Source organism: Notolepis coatsorum (genome assembly GCF_963971535.1).
Source record: "Notolepis coatsorum genome assembly, chromosome: 10".
Classification (NCBI taxonomy): Eukaryota; Metazoa; Chordata; class Actinopteri; order Aulopiformes; family Paralepididae; genus Notolepis; species Notolepis coatsorum.
Genome location: NC_140174.1, coordinates 4349585 through 4369584, shown reverse-complemented (window position 1 = coordinate 4369584; position 20000 = coordinate 4349585).

The window sequence follows — 20000 nt, the reverse complement described above, 5'->3', positions numbered from 1 at the left end:
GCCCTAGCAGCTCGCCATAGAGGGGGGGGAGCAGGACACCTGACTCATTTACCAGGCGAGCTGCTGAGGGGAAGAAACTCAGTCTGTGGCGGGACTTTAGTGTCTTGGGCAGCCATAGCCGCCTGCCGTGGTGGAGCATGGTGAAGAGGTTGTGACCCGGGTGGGGGCGGGGTCTGCCATGATCTTCCTCGCCCTCCTCAAGGCCCTGGTGGAGTGTAGGGACCGTTTGCACCGTTTGCGTGCAAGCAAAAAAGAAAAAGGGAACATTGTGCGCGCTCCGCACGAGTCCCAACCAGTCTATAGCCTACCCTAATGTGCAGCTCACCCGCCACCTATGACTACACATCACCAAGTCAAATTCACACGGCCTACCTTAGCATAGGTGAATTGAAATCATTCTGATTTTGATTGAAGTTCATAATCTGCTATTTACCAAAACTGCTTGTTTTGGGGTTTATTTCCTGCAAATATATATTAACGTGAGCCGTTGCTGAGGTCTTCATCACTGTGGCAGGGTGCTGAGGTCTTCATCACTGTGGCAGGGTGACGCATTTTATATTAACTCCTCATCATTTATTCATCGCCGATCCAGTTGGAATTAAGGAGCGCTTTTTCAGCAAGGGCTTGTAAATCAAAATCTGCCGAACCTCTAATATCAATGAAAGTGGCTGAAAATAGGGCGGTTAGGTGGCGTAGCGGAGATTGCGTTCGTCACCAGCCCGTTCACACTAATACAATTGGCTGTATTAGAGGGTGGGAGAAGCTGGCGGGGTGGGTCCGGGTCGTTGTAAACAGCGACTCCTACAGTTCGGTCGGGGCGCCTGCTAAGCGCGGATAGGACCTGAGTGGGATAGTGTCATCCTTCCACACGCTACACCCTCTCAGTGAGGATCTGTGCTGCCAGGTGAAAAGAAACGGTTGATTGGCTGGACGTGTGTCGGAGGAAGCAGGTGATAGCCTCCACTCTCCCAAATGATCTGACTGTGGGGGGTAAGTGCTCAGCGACCAGGAAGGGGACTGGGAATTGGCATACGACTAACATTGGGATGGGAGAAAATCGGAGGAAAATGGAGGGGGGAAAAGATAATAATAAAAAAAAAAAAAAAAAGTGGCTGAAAATATGACCAACACCAAGTGAAATTAGATGAGTGTGTGCGGGGGGGGGGGGGGGGGGGGGGGGGGGCACGGGCATACCCATAAAGATGATTTCATTAAATGCATCCAAACGAAAAAAGATATGTTGTGACGTTCATTTGACGGTACAGTGTCTATTTAAAAAAAATATATATAAGAATCAACCAAGCAAAATAGTTTCCTTGCGAGAGTTAGCATTTAGGAATTACAACAAACAAGGATTTTCATTATGAGACTTTTACGGTCTAAGAGATTGCCTTGACGTTTGCATCGGGGAAACTAATGGGATTTTTTTAGCATAAATTCAACTGATGAATGAATGCGTTGCAGTGTAATGCAAAGTCTGGGTCAGACTCACCAAAACCACAGTTCTGTCCATTCAAATAATGAAGGGTTAATATTAATACACAACAGGATTTACATACGAGACATACTTAGGTAATTGTGTGAGTAGTAGGCTACTTTCACTTTTACGATTTTCACATATGATTGTACACAATTGTTGTCATCAGTATGGTAACCTGCACACAGCTGGGGCAGCTATAAGATATAAAATAAGATAAGATAAGATATTCCTTTATTGATCCCCTTGGGGAAATTCAGGCATCATAGCAGCGTGGGGGGGGGGGGGGGGGTACATGGTGATATTAGAAGACATGATACAGGTCATACAATTATAGTACAGTGGGGAAGTAGAAATAAAAACTCAATACAAATAGGCAGTGTAAACAATATAACAATATAATTAACTCTGAGTATGCGCATATGGGAAAGTAGGCAGTGTAAAAAGGTCAAGGTGCACGATGAGGGTATGTATGCCCTCTCATTTATATTTGCCTTACAATAAATATAGTTACAATATATATATATATATATATATATATATATATATATATATATATATATATATATATATATATATATATATATATATATATATATATATATATATATATATATAATATAATCGAATACCTAATATAATATAATTATAATCTAAATAATATGCTAAATATATGCTATGATTGAGTAGGTATACAGTATGCACAGGTGCAGTATGCATAAGGTATGTATGCCGTGATATACTTCATACGTTATACATTGTCGGTATAGATGGAAGTCAGACACACTCAGTGATCGTAGTTAGTAGTTGAATTGTCTGGCAGCAGTCCCTACCCACTGTTGTGGAGCCTGATGGCCGCTGGTATGAAGGACTGGCCGAGGCGGTTAGTTGAGTGTCGGGGGGGGTATGAGTCTGTGACTGAACAAGCTTCTCATCATGACTAGCTCATCGTAGAGGGGATTCTCCAGGTTAGCAGCCAGCTTCCTTCTCATCCCCCTCTCTGCCACCACCTCTTGTCTGACCAGCTCGACTCCCACCGCGGAGCTAGCCTTCCTCACCAGCTTGTTCAGTTTGTTGGTGTCCCTCGAGTTGATGTAGCCCCCGCAGCAAGCTAGAAGCCATCTTGGAGAACCCCTCTCACCCCCTCTACGAGGAGCTAGCCAGAATGAAGAGCACGTTCAGCCTAAGGCCCCGTTTAGACGGAAACGCTAGCAGGTGAATCCGCAAAAATATTTTTTCGGATGTGCCTTTCATTTATACGGAAACAGTGTTTTTACGGGGTGAAACCGCAAAAAGTGAGACTACCTTCCAGGGTGGAATTCCTAGAAACGATAAACCTTTGCGCTCTCATCTAAACTGTCAAACCGCATAAAACGATGACGAAAGGGTTGTCAAGGCTCTCGTGGCGTGTACTGCTTACATCACAGGCATGCGTCAGTAGCCTAGAAGCGTAAACAAAGCATGTGATTCTATCCATGGCGATCACCTGAAGGCTACATTGGCAGTACTTTTAAATACACAAGAATCTGTCCCGCGGCTATCACAACTATTAGTACTGGACCCACTGTCTGTGAGTGACTCTGCTTTGGTCCAATCACATTCCCCACCCACAGTCTGCGAATCAGAGGCAGAGTAGGGCGGGTCTTCACAGCACGTCATGTGACATATGCGCCAATCGTGTGACAGCGGGGCTCCGTCGTCTGAGTCATTACAGCCTCGTCTGCACGGAGAATTCCATCCCAAAACGATAGTCTAAACGCAAAATTAAAAGTGAAACCGTAAGACGACTTTTGCGGTTTCTGTTCAGACTCTCTCTGTCTAAACGTAGCCTAAGACTCATCCCCCCCGACACACCACACACCGCCTGGGCCGGTCCTTTATACCGGCAGCCATCAGGCTCTACAACAGAGGGCTCGGACGGCCGGTTCTGCTGCCAGAGTTATCACTGTCACAACTCGGGACTTGAGAACTAGAGACTCACATCACCGTACTGACTATCTTGTATTTTTCACTGGACTCTCATCACTGGACTATCTTGTGTTTGTACTTTTTTATATTGTATTTGTATTTGTATCTATACTTTAAGTGTACCTATAGTGTATATAGGACTGTGAAGCTATGCACCTCCCACCCTGTATCCCCCCCCCCCCCCCCCCCATGCTGCTTTGACACCCGAATTTCCCCAAGGGGATCAATAAAGGATCATCTTATATGTCCCTCTGACTTCCTTCCCCTTAGTTTGTCCTCCTCTTCTGTTAAGCGCCTTGGGTTCCGTGAGAGGCGCTATATAAATCCAATAAATTGTTATTATTAATAGTCCAGCAGAACTGCAACGGTTGCTACGGGCATCACTTTAGGGGGGTTCAGCTCCCTGTAGGGCTGTCCGGGGGGGGGGGGGGGGGGGGCATCCAAAATATCCCATTAACCCTTGCGCTACCACGCTATAGAAGGTTAACCCTTTCACTGCCACACTACAGACCGTTAACCGTTTTGTTTTCCTGTTATCTCTTGACTAACCTCGTTCCCAGTTCTATCTCCTCCGTGAGATAAAGCAGAAACAAAGCTTCCCTTTTTACCTCTGGACCTCAGCGCTGACCTCCGCTGCAGCCCCTACAGTGACCTCTGACCCCCGCTGCAGCCCCTACAGTGACCTCTGACCTCCGCTGCAGCCCCTACAGTGAGCTCATGATGAGGGATATCGATGGTCGGCACACCCGGCCAAGAATTCACAAACACACACACACACACACAGACACACACACACACACACACACACACACACACACACACACACACGCACACGCACACGCACACGCACACGCACACGCACACGCACACACACCCTGCACTGCACCTTAACATGCACATACACTATACACAAGACCCTTTCTGTAAATCATTATTATTTATTATTTATTATTTGAAGTGCAACAGCAATATAGAATTGTTAAACTGGGTACAACATATATAAATTAGTACTACAGAGTGTATGTACACAGAGTCATATTATATAAGTAGAGACAGTATGACTAGTACTACTGAGGCAGAGTATATAGAGTTGTAGAGAACATAGTTGTATGTGTAGTGTCATTAAGAATATAAGAGGGCCTATACTATTTTATTTGATCTTACCTCATTTTATTTTACATTACATTTTTATCTTACTACTACTACTACTACTACTACTTATTGTTACCATTCGTGTCATGCATTGTCGTTTCTTAATTGTGCACTGTTGAGTCTGAGCTCGGAACACAGACATGTCATTACCTGCAACGCCCCTTGTGTTGTTGTGTATTTGACAGAACTTGAACTTGAACTTGAACTTGAACATGGAATTCATCATTTTATATTTGATAAAATTGTATCTTACTTATTGTTACCATTCTTGTATTCATTGCATTCATCGAAAAATTTAAAAAAAATGCATTACCTGCAATGCCCCTGTACTGTTGAGTATTTGACAAATAAAGAACTATAATATGCAGGACTTAGGAAGTCTTTATTTGGCATGCAAACGACACACAGATGCAATTTTCTTGTGGCGCCTAATGCGATTGAGTCTCTGCACTTGACCCATCCCGTCGTCCTCCCCCCCCCCCCCCCCCCCAAGGGCAGCCGGGAGCAGATAGGGGCGCCAACGTGAGCCACGCCCCGGGGACCAATCCAAGTGCTCCTGCCCGTCTTCGTCGAGGACGCAACAGCGTTAGCGATCTGTTGTTGTGCATGTTTTTCCATTGGGTTTATCTTATCGGGGTGGAACCCTTGCGAGCACGGGGAGAACATGCAAACTCCACACAGAAAGGCCCGGGATACACCCCACCTGGGTAACTGGCATCATGGAAACCTGGTCCCCAAGCGGGAATCGAACACAGGACCTTCTTGCTGTGAGGCGACAGTGTTACCCACTACACCACCGTATAGAGACACGCCGACAGAGATAAAGATAGACTGGCAGAGAGACTGGCAGCTAACCAGCCAGGCAGACAGACAAGAGAAACAAAGGTACAATGTAATAATAATACCACCGTTTTCACCTATACTGCATGTTACACTTTTAGAATAGAATAGAATATAATAGAAGCACTTTATTGATCCCCAGGGAAATTCAGCACCACAGATCGCTCACAATGAACATTTAGTTAAGTCAAAAGTCAAACATAGGAATAGGAATAAGAATAAGAATAAAATAAAAATACACAGTCAGAGATACACATTCTAAAACATGTATATATACATTCTGAAACACTGAAATATACAGTCTGAAAATATACAGTAATATACAGTCAAATGTACAGTGCAATGTAAATGTAAATATCCAGGAAGGTACACCTATAGTCAAATGTAAATGTACAGGTATATATATACAGGGATTAACTTTTCCAACCAGCTCTAAAGTCCAGTGAGGTTGCTTCGTAGGTGAAACTAGATTGCCTGGTCCCTGCCAGCGGTGCAGCTGAGACACTTCTCACTCACATCTGCAATGCAAAAGCTGCACGCTGCCACATAGAATATAGATGACTGCAGAGATCATTCCCTATAACCCAGCAGAATGGAGAGGCAGGTAAAAGTAATGGAAACTTGGGGACGTGTGTGTGTGTGTGTGTGCGTGTGCGTGTGCATGTGTGTGTGCGTGTGCGTGTGCGTGTGCGTGTGCGTGTGTGTGTGTGTGTGTGTGTGTGTGTGTGCGTGTGTGTGTGTGTGTGTGTGTGTGTGTGTGTGTGTGTGTGTTTGGGTTCTTGAACACTTGTGTAAGTGAGTGTGTAGGTGTACACTGTGTGAGTCCAAACGCCAGGCCCCCCCAGTGTGTCTGAGAGACCAGCTCTCTGGCAGTGAAAACACCATGCAGGCTACAGTGTGTTCAGAGACCTTTCTATTCACATAACTGAATTTGTGATGGAGCTTTGACAGCTACATGGGTGGTGGTACAGTAACAGTCTATTGCTCCATCCATCTCCAATATATCACGATGGACCGTGCCGGTGGCCAAAGACCCGAGGGTGGAGAGGACTTGAATGTGCATGGGGGTGGCATTTATGCGTTTTGTTCCACGCTCAAATTTTTTTCCCAAATTGTGGTACAAATCAAGGAGAACTCTATTTAATATTATGTTCTCTCTGCAAATAGACTGTCCTATCTCATCTCTAAAAACAGCTCCCTGCGGAGCGCAGTCAGCACACCCCATAGTATTCAGATAACGCTATATAGATAAACCATGCTGCATTCATTCGGAAAGAAAGACCTATTCCAAATGCTATTTATAGGGTTTGACAATAATGACACTAATGTCGCTACTTTACAATTAACTATAATGAATTACGGGTCATACCGAACACGTCAGTGTTGAAACTAATGCACGAAAGCTTATTTCCGTGATGCAGTTTTCTTATTCTACCGCTGGGCGCCGCCATATACGCACGGTCTGAGCTGTGCGTAGATATACGCACAATCTCAAGCACACGTTCAAATTGATAAGTCCCACACTTTGCTTAGAAATGATCGTACGCACGGTTTAGGCACATATCTACTACGCACCATTGATAAATGAGGGCCCTGGACTCTGTGTGTTTAGAGACCAGCTCTCTGGCAGTGAAGACACCAGGCTACAGTGTGTTTTAGAGACCAGACCCCTGGCAGTGAATACACCAGGCTACAGTGTGTTTAGAGACCAGACCCCTGGCAGTGAAGACACCAGGCCCCAGTGTGTCTGAGAGACCAGACCCCTGGCAGTGAAGACACCAGGCCCCAGTGTGTCTGAGAGACCAGACCCCTGGCAGTGAAGACACCAGGCCCCAGTGTGTCTGAGAGACCAGACCCCTGGCAGTGAAGACACCAGGCCCCAGTGTGTCTGAGAGACCAGACCCCTGGCAGTGAAGACACCAGGCTACAGTGTGTCTGAGAGACCAGACCCCTGGCAGTGAAGACACCAGGCTACAGTGTGTTTAGAGACCAGACCCCTGGCAGTGAAGACACCAGGCCCCAGTGTGTTTAGAGACCAGACCCCTGGCAGTGAAGACACCAGGCCCCAGTGTGTTTAGAGACCAGACCCCTGGCAGTGAAGACACCAGGCTACAGTGTGTTTAGAGACCAGACCCCTGGCAGTGAAGACACCAGGCCCCAGTGTGTTTAGAGACCAGACCCCTGGCAGTGAAGACACCAGGCCCCAGTGTGTTTAGAGACCAGACCCCTGGCAGTGAAGACACCAGGCTACAGTGTGTTTAGAGACCAGACCCCTGGCAGTGAAGACACCAGGCCCCAGTGTGTTTAGAGACCAGACCCCTGGCAGTGAAGACACCAGGCTACAGTGTGTTTAGAGACCAGACCCCTGGCAGTGAAGACACCAGGCTACAGTGTGTTTAGAGAGACCAGACCCCTGGCAGTGAAGACACCAGGCTACAGTGTGTTTAGAGACCAGACCCCTGGCAGTGAAGACACCAGGCCCCAGTGTGTTTAGAGACCAGACCCCTGGCAGTGAAGACACCAGGCCCCAGTGTGTTTAGAGACCAGACCCCTGGCAGTGAAGACACCAGGCTACAGTGTGTTTAGAGACCAGACCACTGGCAGTGAAGACACCAGGCCCCAGTGTGTCTGAGAGACCAGACCCCTGGCAGTGAAGACACCAGGCTACAGTGTGTTTAGAGACCAGACCCCTGGCAGTGAAGACACCAGGCCCCAGTGTGTCTGAGAGACCAGACCCCTGGCAGTGAAGACACCAGGCTACAGTGTGTTTAGAGAGACCAGACCCCTGGCAGTGAAGACACCAGGCTACAGTGTGTTTAGAGACCAGACCCCTGGCAGTGAAGACACCAGGCTACAGTGTGTTTAGAGACCAGACCACTGGCAGTGAAGACACCAGGCTACAGTGTGTTTAGAGACCAGACCCCTGGCAGTGAAGACACCAGGCCCCAGTGTGTCTGAGAGACCAGACCCCTGGCAGTGAAGACACCAGGCTACAGTGTGTTTAGAGACCAGACCCCTGGCAGTGAAGACACCAGGCCCCAGTGTGTTTAGAGACCAGACCCCTGGCAGTGAAGACACCAGGCTACAGTGTGTTTAGAGACCAGACCCCTGGCAGTGAAGACACCAGGCCCCAGTGTGTTTAGAGACCAGACCCCTGGCAGTGAAGACACCAGGCTACAGTGTGTTTAGAGACCAGACCCCTGGCAGTGAAGACACCAGGCTACAGTGTGTTTAGAGAGACCAGACCCCTGGCAGTGAAGACACCAGGCTACAGTGTGTTTAGAGACCAGACCCCTGGCAGTGAAGACACCAGGCCCCAGTGTGTTTAGAGACCAGACCCCTGGCAGTGAAGACACCAGGCCCCAGTGTGTTTAGAGACCAGACCCCTGGCAGTGAAGACACCAGGCTACAGTGTGTTTAGAGACCAGACCCCTGGCAGTGAAGACACCAGGCCCCAGTGTGTTTAGAGACCAGACCCCTGGCAGTGAAGACACCAGGCTACAGTGTGTTTAGAGACCAGACCCCTGGCAGTGAAGACACCAGGCTACAGTGTGTTTAGAGAGACCAGACCCCTGGCAGTGAAGACACCAGGCTACAGTGTGTTTAGAGACCAGACCCCTGGCAGTGAAGACACCAGGCCCCAGTGTGTTTAGAGACCAGACCCCTGGCAGTGAAGACACCAGGCCCCAGTGTGTTTAGAGACCAGACCCCTGGCAGTGAAGACACCAGGCTACAGTGTGTTTAGAGACCAGACCACTGGCAGTGAAGACACCAGGCTACAGTGTGTTTAGAGACCAGACCCCTGGCAGTGAAGACACCAGGCTACAGTGTGTTTAGAGACCAGACCCCTGGCAGTGAAGACACCAGGCTACAGTGTGTTTAGAGACCAGACCCCTGGCAGTGAACACACCAGGCCCCAGTGTGTTTAGAGACCAGACCCCTGGCAGTGAAGACACCAGGCTACAGTGTGTTTAGAGACCAGACCCCTGGCAGTGAAGACACCAGGCCCCAGTGTGTTTAGAGACCAGACCCCTGTGTGTTTAGAGACCAGACCCCTGTGTGTTTAGAGACCAGACCCCTGTGTGTTTAGAGACCAGACCCCTGTGTGTTTAAAGAGCAGACCCCTGTGTGTTTAAAGAGCAGACCCCTGTGTGTTTAGAGACCAGACCCCTGTGTGTTTAGAGACCAGAGCCCTGTGTGTTTAGAGACCAGACCCCTGTGTGTTTAGAGACCAGACCCCTGTGTGTTTAGAGACCAGACCCCTGGCAGTGAAGACACTTTAGACACCAGACGTCGTCTCCATCAGCGGTGACCTGTGTGGATCAGAGGCTGACACTGCGGGGCTAGTGCGTCACCCTGCAGGGGCCAAGTCAGAAACTGTGTTGATGATGACGGCAGAGGTGGGGAAGGAGGCCCTTTGGCAAACAGGCGGATGCTCTTTCTAGGCACGGCTCACTCTGCAGCCGTTCTGTTTGTGGATGAGGATTGACGAGAAGGATTCTCCTGCACACTTGAGTTAATGTATCGAAGTGCGGGTGAGCTGGAGAGAACCCATTTAGGACAAAGGAAGAAGATCCTGTGGTTAACCCTTTCACTGCCGCACTACCAAAACGGTTAACCCTTTCACTGCGACAACACACAGATGGTTAACCCTTTCACTGCCACACGACAGCCGGTTAACAGAAGAACAGAAGGCGACCATCGGTTGTGTGATAGTAAAGGGTTAACCTTCTGTCGTGCGGCAGTGAAAGGGTTAACGGTTGCCTCACAACAAGCCTTTCTGCGTGGAGTTTGCATGTTCTCCCACGGTGCTCGCAAGGGTTTCCCCTCCAGAAAAAGAGATAAACCAAGTGATAAGAGATAACAATTGTTTGTTTATTGGTATCTAGCAATATTATTATTATTATTATTATTATTATTATTATTATTATTATTATTATTATTATTATTATTATTATTATTATTATTATTATTATTATTATTATTATTATTATTATTATTATTATTATTATTATTATTATTATTATTACCGTTATTATTGTTATTATTATTCATGGTCATATTATCATTATTATTATTATTGTTATCATAATTATGGTAATAATAATTATTATTATATTATTATTATATGGTATGAAGCTGTAAGGTGCTGTCGTATCAGATAAAGATACTAGGTACCCGCGTTGTTGTCAAACCAGAAGTCATAAATCAAATCAAATCAAATTTATTTATAAGGCCCGACAACACACGTTCTGTTCCGTTAGGGGCTCTGCTTGGCATCACACTGCACTGCACTATCTCGCATATGTGCACGCGCACTGAATAAAGACCACAAAATGTACCTTTAATCCCAATATTCGTCTGACCACACCCCTCATCAGCTTACCTTCATAAGCAGGTGTGTGGTCACCTGCTCTCCTCCTTCTCGCTTTCACCACAAGGAAGAAGTGCCTCGGTAGATCCCCACACTTGACACCATGATGGAAGAAAGGATTAGGAGCAGCTTTGGGAAACAAGGAAGATGATGATCATTCTAAAAACCCTCCACCGGTTTTCGTATTGGGAGCTCGCCGCTGCATGCTTCTCAACTGCAGTTCCTTGCTGTGTTTGTTGGGGTGAAACCTGTCAGGCCACAGCTGAACTGTCGGACATGCCGCTGTTGTGAGAAGCGGTGCGTTCCAGGTTGGGTGAGTAGTGTTTTGCTGGCAGGCTCCACTTGTCTGTTAGTGCTATGGGGGCTACTTGACAATGTTTATGGAAACCGGCCCCAGGCTAGGGTCCTTTGTTCAGCCACCTAGGTGACAGAATGCCTTGGTCTGAAGACCATTATAGTTTTAACTAGTGGGCCGCGACCATTAACACTGGTGATCCCTGTGTGTTCTGGACGAGTGGACATCTCTCTGTCACCGTGTTAAGGCCCCATCTTTCATATCCAAATGAGAGTATTCCTTCACGAGGGGATATGTGCATGGATGTGCGATAGCGGCAGATCCATGTTCAAGTCAGCTACACAGGCCAGTTTGGTATTGTGCTGATTCCGTCGGGTGTTGGTAAAATCACCGTTGTAAAGCAGTGTTGACATCTTGTTTCTCTTTTCTCTTAAAAAGTGAGGAGAGGTTCAGAACGGCGGCCTGTCTGGGTGAGTGTTATGTCATTGTATACATGTTCAGGTGATAGCTGCTTAGCTTACGGTTAGCCAGTCAGCTGTTAACTGCTGCGTTAGCCTGCTGGGATCGCTGCATGGCCTGCTTAGGTTGGGCCTACTGTTAGCCAGTCAGCTGTTAGCTGCGGTGCTAGCATGTCGTGATCACTAGGTAACGTTAGCTTGCTGCTATAGGCCATGGCCTGGCGCGGGGTAGCTTTAGCTTCTCGCGCGCCGCCGTGAGCTCGCTTCTGGTCGCGTGCGCCGTTAGCTCGGCGTCTCGCGAGCAGGGGCAGTAGCGCCCGAACGGTTGGAGCGGCCGTTAGCTTGATGCTATTCTGTTGAACGTGCTTTGATTTTAACATGTTTTACACTCTTGACTACGACGTCATCCTTGACAGGGGATGTTTCGTCGACCCTGCCCTGAGCCAGGACGGCAAGGTTGCGTCAACAAAGAGGACTGTAGTGCGGGTTGGAGCGGCGACGCTGCCCAGTTCGAACAACACAGGAGCGGCTGTGTTCCTACGGTGTCTGTGACTGCACTTCGGTGATCTACGTTCCGGGTAGGACCAGGTTTGACCAGACCTTATAACACGTCTTCTGGTTTTACTTTTCTAAATGTATTGTGAATAACGATGTTTTTCCCAAAACGTGTGTTGCTGCAATGCATTTAGGATACGACGCGGGTTATGTGTGAGCTGTTTTTGTCACTGGCAGTTAGCTTCTCCGTGCAAATCGGGATGTAATGATCTGGTTGTTGTGTGAGAAACATCATGGTGTTTATATGTACCGTGTACTCACAACTAAGGTAACTAACCTATGAAGCTATGCTTGGTGACAAGTGAGTAAAAGAATGTTCTTTTCTCAGCCTGTGATGACAATGAACAGTGTGTTCACATATTAACAGGTTTTCCTGTTTTAACTGGCCATATTGAGGGTAAAATAAGAGGATTGTGTTTCCCCCCGGTTCCCTGGGGACTTTTTCATCCTCCTATCAGACATGTTGTGCACTAATTGTGTCTTTTGTGTGGTAGGGATGCGATGTAACCCTTAGCTTGATTGCTGAGGTTGTGCTAAAACTGCTGGAGAAACTTTATTTTCCTAAAAGAAAAGATGGTTTGGTCGCTGTCGTGTGTGCTTAGCAAGGCCTGTGGCCGATACTAATCGAGAATTATGTATTCTCTCATTGTGAAAAACGACGTTCCTCTGTTGAGTGTTTTTGCCATTTTTTGTAGGTGATGATGGGTTGTGTGTGTCATGTGACCTACAACTGGGTTGGACTGGCCACAGAAGCACATGTGTATGTTGGACCGGGGCTCTTAGAGCCCTCTCTATTTCTGTGTTTTTTCCTTAGTAAAAATCAGATAGCAGGTTAGCTCATGCGCTGTGTGGAGATGTCAGACGCTGCATAGAGCTGACTATGACTGTGTCATATTCTCTTTTTGTCATTACATCGTATCATGGGTGTGGGGTCGTAAAGGGGTGAACTGGTAACCTTTCCTCTTCCCCTTGTTTCTGTCGGTCAGGGGTACACCCCCTGTCCTTCAAGGTTCCCGTCACGCGGCGGTTCGGCACGTTACGGGGGGGGGGGGGGGTTTCCTGGTCCCACGGCCTGGTATATTGGGCGTGTGCACCGCAGGAATTCCCCCACCATAGAGTACGTCACCGTGCGCGTCTCTGTTGGTAGGACTTCCGTGTGCTGTTCAGGTCCATGTGATGGATCTGTTTCAGGGGGGTGGTCAGGGCTCCTCCTCACCAAGCGCCTATTCGGGCCTTCTGTGAGTTCGGACTCCTTCTTCCATGTGAGGGAGCCTCCATCAGAGTACAGAGCCTTCCTCCTCAGATTGTCAAAGTGAGTGGACCCTCTAGAAGGTGTCCTGTTCTATTGTATATGTATTTGATTCAATTCGATTGTTGAGTGTGTATGGGTTCAGTGCCTCTTCCCCGGAGAGCCCTAAAACCAATTTTTTACATGGCTCAAGGTGCAATATATTCTTTTCAATCTGTACAGCTCGCGTGGGAAGTCTCTCTGGGGATCCCCGTCTCCTTCCTATGGGAGGGTGGTGGGATGTAAAAATGTGAAATTTTTGTACCCCTGGCTGTGTAGACTGGGATACATACTGTTGATGCTTCCTTCTTTTCTATTCAAAAAGTGTTGGAGTTAGGAAGTGTCACATCCCTCTTGTCGTTCCCCTGGGCGCCTTGGGGATTCAATGACAGGTCTAAATAGCCTGTTCATTGATGGGGGTGTGTCCCGACGCACGTATAGTGCTAGCTCGCTGTAAACAGGCGACTGACTGGCGCGCCTTGGTTGCTTGGGGTTAAAACGGCGTTTTTATGAAGCAACTGAGATGGGGGTTTTTCCTCTTCCGACGACCAAATCCCACGACCTGGGATGGTTTTCGATGGATTCTCGTTCATGTCTGGGGGATGATGACGGAATGGCTCTGAACATATGTAGAGGGGTCTCACGCCCTTGGGGTGGGCCACCAGGCGCGGTTCGCCCGAACGTCTGGGTGGCGCCTTCTTTTCATGTTAAGATCGACACGCATATCTGCCCTTTCTCCTGGAGTAGGCATGTCGGCGTGGTTAGGGCACGGGACTGGTTCTGGTCACGCTGGTCCGGATCAGTTGAACCCGTTGTCCGCCGGGGATGCAGATCTGCTGTTCTGGTACCCTGAGGGACTTGGGCTTTTTTCAGGGGGAAAAATGCCAGGTCGGTCCGGGTGTCACAGGGTTAAGCGCTATGGAGATCCTGGTTGGGTACGTTTTTACTCAGCACTGTCGTAATGGCTTACGGCCATGCCATTCTGTACACGCTCGATCTCGTCGGATCTTGGCCGCTACACAGGTTGGTCCTGGTTAGTACTTGGTTGGGAGACCGCCTGGGAATACCAAGTACGGTGTGCTTAGGGGCTGGTTCTCCATTATTTTTCGCTCCTCTCTCACGCATGGCGAAGAGGGGCCTGTTGGGGTGGTCTTTGACCTCCTCTGGTGGCCCTGTGCTTCCCGTATCGCCAGGCCCGGTCCGAGGTAATGTTCGTCGACCCGTAGGCCTGGGTTAACCCTTTTTTGAAAACTGAAACACTTGTACTGCGGTATAGCCGGTGTATACCCGCAGGTGTGTTTTGGAGTTTTTTCTTGAGGGGTTATAGGAACAACCACCGCATTGGGTAACGCCAAGGTGGTTGATTCCCTGGTGTGTTGGAGCAGTGTCAACTCTCGGGTTCACCGGTTGAGGGTGCCCCTGCACGTTCATGACGTCTGCCAATCGTGTCAGCCTTCTCTGCCTCAACCCCTCTGGGTGGGGGTTTTTAAATGGAGGCTTGGTCATGCAACAACGCCAGCATACGCCCCTTCTGCCGGGGCGGCTGTGTTCAGCTGTCCCCTCTGGCGCCTGTCTCGTCCGCAGTCTCCAGGCTAGGGTTAACAGCCTGTTGCCTGGTTTTTTCCCCGGTGCGCTGCCTGCTTCCGTTGGTTAACCTTTTTTGTGTGCTTACGGCCATGCTGACTGCCTGTTCTGCAGGGTCAGTGTGCCAGGCGGTGTACTATTGGGGGGACAGGGCCCGCTCGGCTTACAGCCATACCAACCTGAACACGCCCGATCTCGTCCGATCTCGGAAGCTAAGCAGGTTCTGGCCTGGTTAGTACTTGGATGGGATACCGCCTGGGAATACCAGGTGCAGTAACTGAGGGGCCTTTGTCCGAATATGCTGGCGATGTGGGGGGCGGGGCACTACGTGCCCACCTGGTGGGGTCTTGATGCTGGCATCATGGACTTCTCCGGGCCCCCATTCCAGGGAGTCCAGTCCTTTTGGTGGGTCTGGGTCTTCCTTCGCGCTCCGCTGCTACGGCCTTGCCACGGGGTTGGGTTTGCCCTTGACCCCGTGATTCTGGGGGCAGTAACGAGGTTGTTCCTCCGTTCGTTCCCGGGTGGCATGCGGGTTGTGCGTGTGTGTAGTCGTGGGGTCAAGCCACGGTCTGCTCACCCTGTGCGTTGAGTTGCTTGAGTGCCTCTTCGCACGGTCGGGTCCGTCGCCCTCCCGTGAAGCCCCTAATAGGGGGGATGCCCTCCATTAGGGGGGGTCGGGGGGGCTCGGCCCTCCCTGTTCTGATGGTTGTGGGGGGCTGTCAGCGGGGTGTATTTGTCAGCCAGCGGCTCCGCTTGGCCTCCCCTTGTGCAGTGTGATGCCAAGCAGAGCCCCTAAGGGAACAGAACGTTAGGTTATGGCTATAACCAAGTTCTGTTAGTTAGGGGTGACGCTTGGCATCAGACGGCCGCTGCAGCCCTTGACCTCACCTTGTGGTGAAAGCTTGGGAAGGAGGAGAGCAGGTGACCACACACCTGCTTATGAAGGTAAGCTGATGAGGGGTGTGGTCAGACGAATATTGGGATTAAAGGTACATTTTGTGGTCTTTATTCAGTGCGCGTGCACATATGCGAGATAGTGCAGTGCAGTGTGATGCCAAGCGTCACCCCTAACTAACAGAACTTGGTTATAGCCATAACCTAACGTTAATGTCCCCATGGGCCGTACACATCTTCTTTAAACAAGTCAAGAAGAAACATCACAATAAGTCAAGAACAAAACAAGAACACCATAAGGTTCAACAAATTTAGAATAAATGCAAAATAAATAAATGCAACACTCCCAGACATACCCCACGCGAAGGTAAGGAAAAACTCACTAAAACCTAGCAATAGGAAAAAATGCACCACAGGCAGTGTGGAGGCGAGAAACCTTAGAATGGCCATTCAAGGGGGGGATCTCCCTTCTTAGATGTCGGTGATCATAATAGTGTTGCAGACGGACAGTTGGTAAGCATGCACTCATGTGTGTAGTGAAACACAGATGAGTGCATGCAATAGCAACTGAACATTTAGAAAAATCGCTGAGAATGGTGTTTCCTTGCCAGGAAACAGTGAAATATAAATCATCAATTTTCAGGGCCGATCAAAATGCATTTTATGTTCAAACATTAATATGGTCAGATTGGTTGCCGTGAGCCTGTGTATGTGTGCATGTCATGTATGTGTGTGTAGTCTGAGAAATCGATACTTAGCACTGCCACCCATAAAGGCCTCTGAGTTCATCCTCCTGTTGTTTATAATGATGGAGAACATGGAAGCCTACCCTGCTTCTCTTCTTATTAGGTTGGCCCAAAGCATGTACACACACACACACACACACACACACACACACACACACACACACACACACACACACACACACGCACACGCACACGCACACGCACACACACACACGCACACACACACACACACACACACACACACACACACACACACACACACACACACACACCCACACACACACACACACACATACACCGATTCAGACTAGATAATTAATGTACGTGTGTTGAGCTTGAGATATTTGATCTAGTAAAACAGTACAGCACAAATAAGAAATGAGACAAAGGTGAATTGATTGGATGCTAACGTAAGAAGCTGTAAAATACATAGATAAATGATTTGGAGAATTATGTATTGTCAAAATGCGGAACAGTAGAGAATGTATCTGCGAAAATAAATGTTTCCAATCTATTATGTGTTTTGTAAATAATAATCCAAAATGCAAATAAGGACAGAGGGAAAATCGTTTCCTTCTGTGGAAAATTGGAGCAGTACCGAAACCTGCACACAACAAAGAGGAGGCTGTGGTTAGCACAAGGTACAACAAGAAGAAAACGGTTAAAAACGAATTAAAAATAAGCTGGTAATGATCTGTCAACACACAGGACTGATTTGGTTGAACGCTCTCCCTCTAGTACGGTTTACTTGTCGTTCGTGCGAACTTCGCGGTCTGCGTTTGACACCGCACGAAATGATGCTAGGTCGCTGCATGGTAGTACCAGGTTTGCGCGCGACAGGCAAAGGTCCGAGTTTGGACATCCTGGACAACGACATGCGTGAGTACGTAAAATACATGTCAAAGATACACAAAAGTATTCTGGTTCATGTCTCCAGTAGACAGGAGCATGAAACCGGGGAGGAGGTGAATAGGCAGACTACACCTCAAATCATACCAGGCGACTACGTTTATGTCAAAGTATTTAGACGCAAGTGGTTTGGCGCGAGACGGGAAGGGCCATACAAAGTCGTTCGAGCCACCGAGAGGGCTTTACAAGTTGAAGGATCGCCTATGTGGTTTCACGTTACTCATTGTGTAAAAGCAACCAATACGGACCAAGAATGGGAACCTGAACCACAAGACCTTGACGGTAAAACCGGGGCGTCGCAACCATTACACGAAGGCGAAGTGAAGGCGGCGCTAACCCCAAACGATGGGGAAGACCCGGATGATTATGGCGAGCCAGACCGAGGGGGCCACGATTGGCCACCAGTAGAAGATGAAGGTTTTTTACAGGAACCAGACAGAGGAGAGGATTATGAATTGGAACATAATAACTTCTCCTCTGTGGACATGGAGAAGGTACCAGAAGAGCCAGAGGAACCAGTGCTTAGCACAAGCCCGGAACAAGATACTCGACCACAACGAGTCATCAAGAAGCCTAAACGATATACATAGGCAAAGGAAGGGATAGTGTAACTGATAGGCCTTGGAGAGGGCGTGTACATATTAATTTTTGATTTTTGATTTTTCATTAGCTAAGCTCTCTCCTTTTTTAGAAATGTTTAGATAGTAAATGCAATGTAAGGTCTTTTCTTTCAGAGTGAATTGCACAAAACAGACACATTTGGATAAAAAACACATAAAGTATAGTCTAAAACCTGGTAATTGGTACGATCATCTTTTTGTATAAAGGGACGGACCTAGACGGAAGTGAAATTGATATAACTGATAACATTGTATATAACCTGCAAAATGAGTGGAAATTGTTAAAACGGTGTGAGTGAATAGAGAACTGTGTAAATAAAAGATGGGTCCATAGTCGGTCAGTAGGGAGGGAGTAATGTGGGTGTTGAAAGTAAATGATACTAACAAATACGGAAATGAGTCAGAAGGATTCTGGAAAGGTTTGGCTCTGAGGTAATTAGGTTAAACAGTAAGGTTAAGGTAATTGTAAACAGTTGTTTGAGGAATTACTAACATGTATCTTGGGGATTATCAATCCCCAAACCGGGGAAACTGTAGTAGAATTCCAGTCAAACTGTGTTTATTGCACTATATACCATGGAGCTCAGAATGGCACAACACCGACAGGTAATATGCATTCACAAATTCTCCTGGCTTCTCTGCCGCTATCCATTTCTATTCAACAAAACCAACAAGACGTATCTGTGGTTTGAAAACAGCTGCGTGGACTCAAGGCTCTGAACCAGAGTGATTGAGACAGGCAACTGTTGATCAAACGAAGAGATAGTCTCGTTGGGACTTCCTGGGAGTAATAAACTGAGTGATTTTTCACCCTAAGTGTTCGAGGCAAATGGTCCAATACAAAGGGACTGCTTTGAGAGACGCCAGACAGTCTCTTCTATACAAAGGGGCAGTTGATCAAAGGGTTTGGACCTAGAATCCACATCGTGACGCAATTCGATGTAAAACGTCACGATAAGGAGTTAGCCAATGAGAGTTGAGAGTAAGTGTCCTCCAATAGGAACACTCGAGGAGAGGTTGGAAAACGCCCGCTTGCCGTAAAACTAGAGGCGGAGCCTAAATTTGATATTAGCAAAGACTCCGTGCTAGTAGGGACACAACAACACACCCGAACAGAGACCCAGGAAGCAACAGGAAACACACACCCTTTTTCTCCACAACAGACCCAGCAGGAGGAGAAATCGACGCAGCAGAATTGAAGAACGAGACGAGACATGTTTTTAGACAGAGCTTTTTATTGAGAAATTAGTCTGAATTTCTGCAAACATCCGGCATATTGGATGCGTCTTGCAGGTTCATTGCACAATATTTCTTTTTGTAACATCTAATTGAAATCCTTTTTTCATTAAAAAACGGGTTCCTTTTCAAACTGCTCAGAACTCGCTTCATTTCAACGGCCGCGCCGTATTTTCAATCTGGGTAAATAGAAGGCAGTAACCAAGTTAAAACACTGGTTATCTGCATTTAGAACAGAGTGGATCCCAAGAGCTTGTAAACACAACGCAGACAGAAGTAATAGATAGGGAATTTAAGCTGGGAATTCACTTCATACGTTTCCATGCCTCTTCCTCCATGTTGGGTGCAAGGACAGCCTTTCTGTTTCCGTAAGAGATGGGACTCCGCTTTTCACACAACTACGAATACAGAACATCTATAGAGGAGGATCAATTAGAAAAGCCTCTCTGAAAACATGTGAAAAGACCTTTCGTGCACACGACGTTATGTATTGGCGGTGCTAGTGATAGTAGTGCCTTTGGTGTGCTGTGCGGAAGGCACATCATATAAATAAAATAAATGTCAAATGATTAATGAAATCCCACCGTGAAATGTGCACATCCAT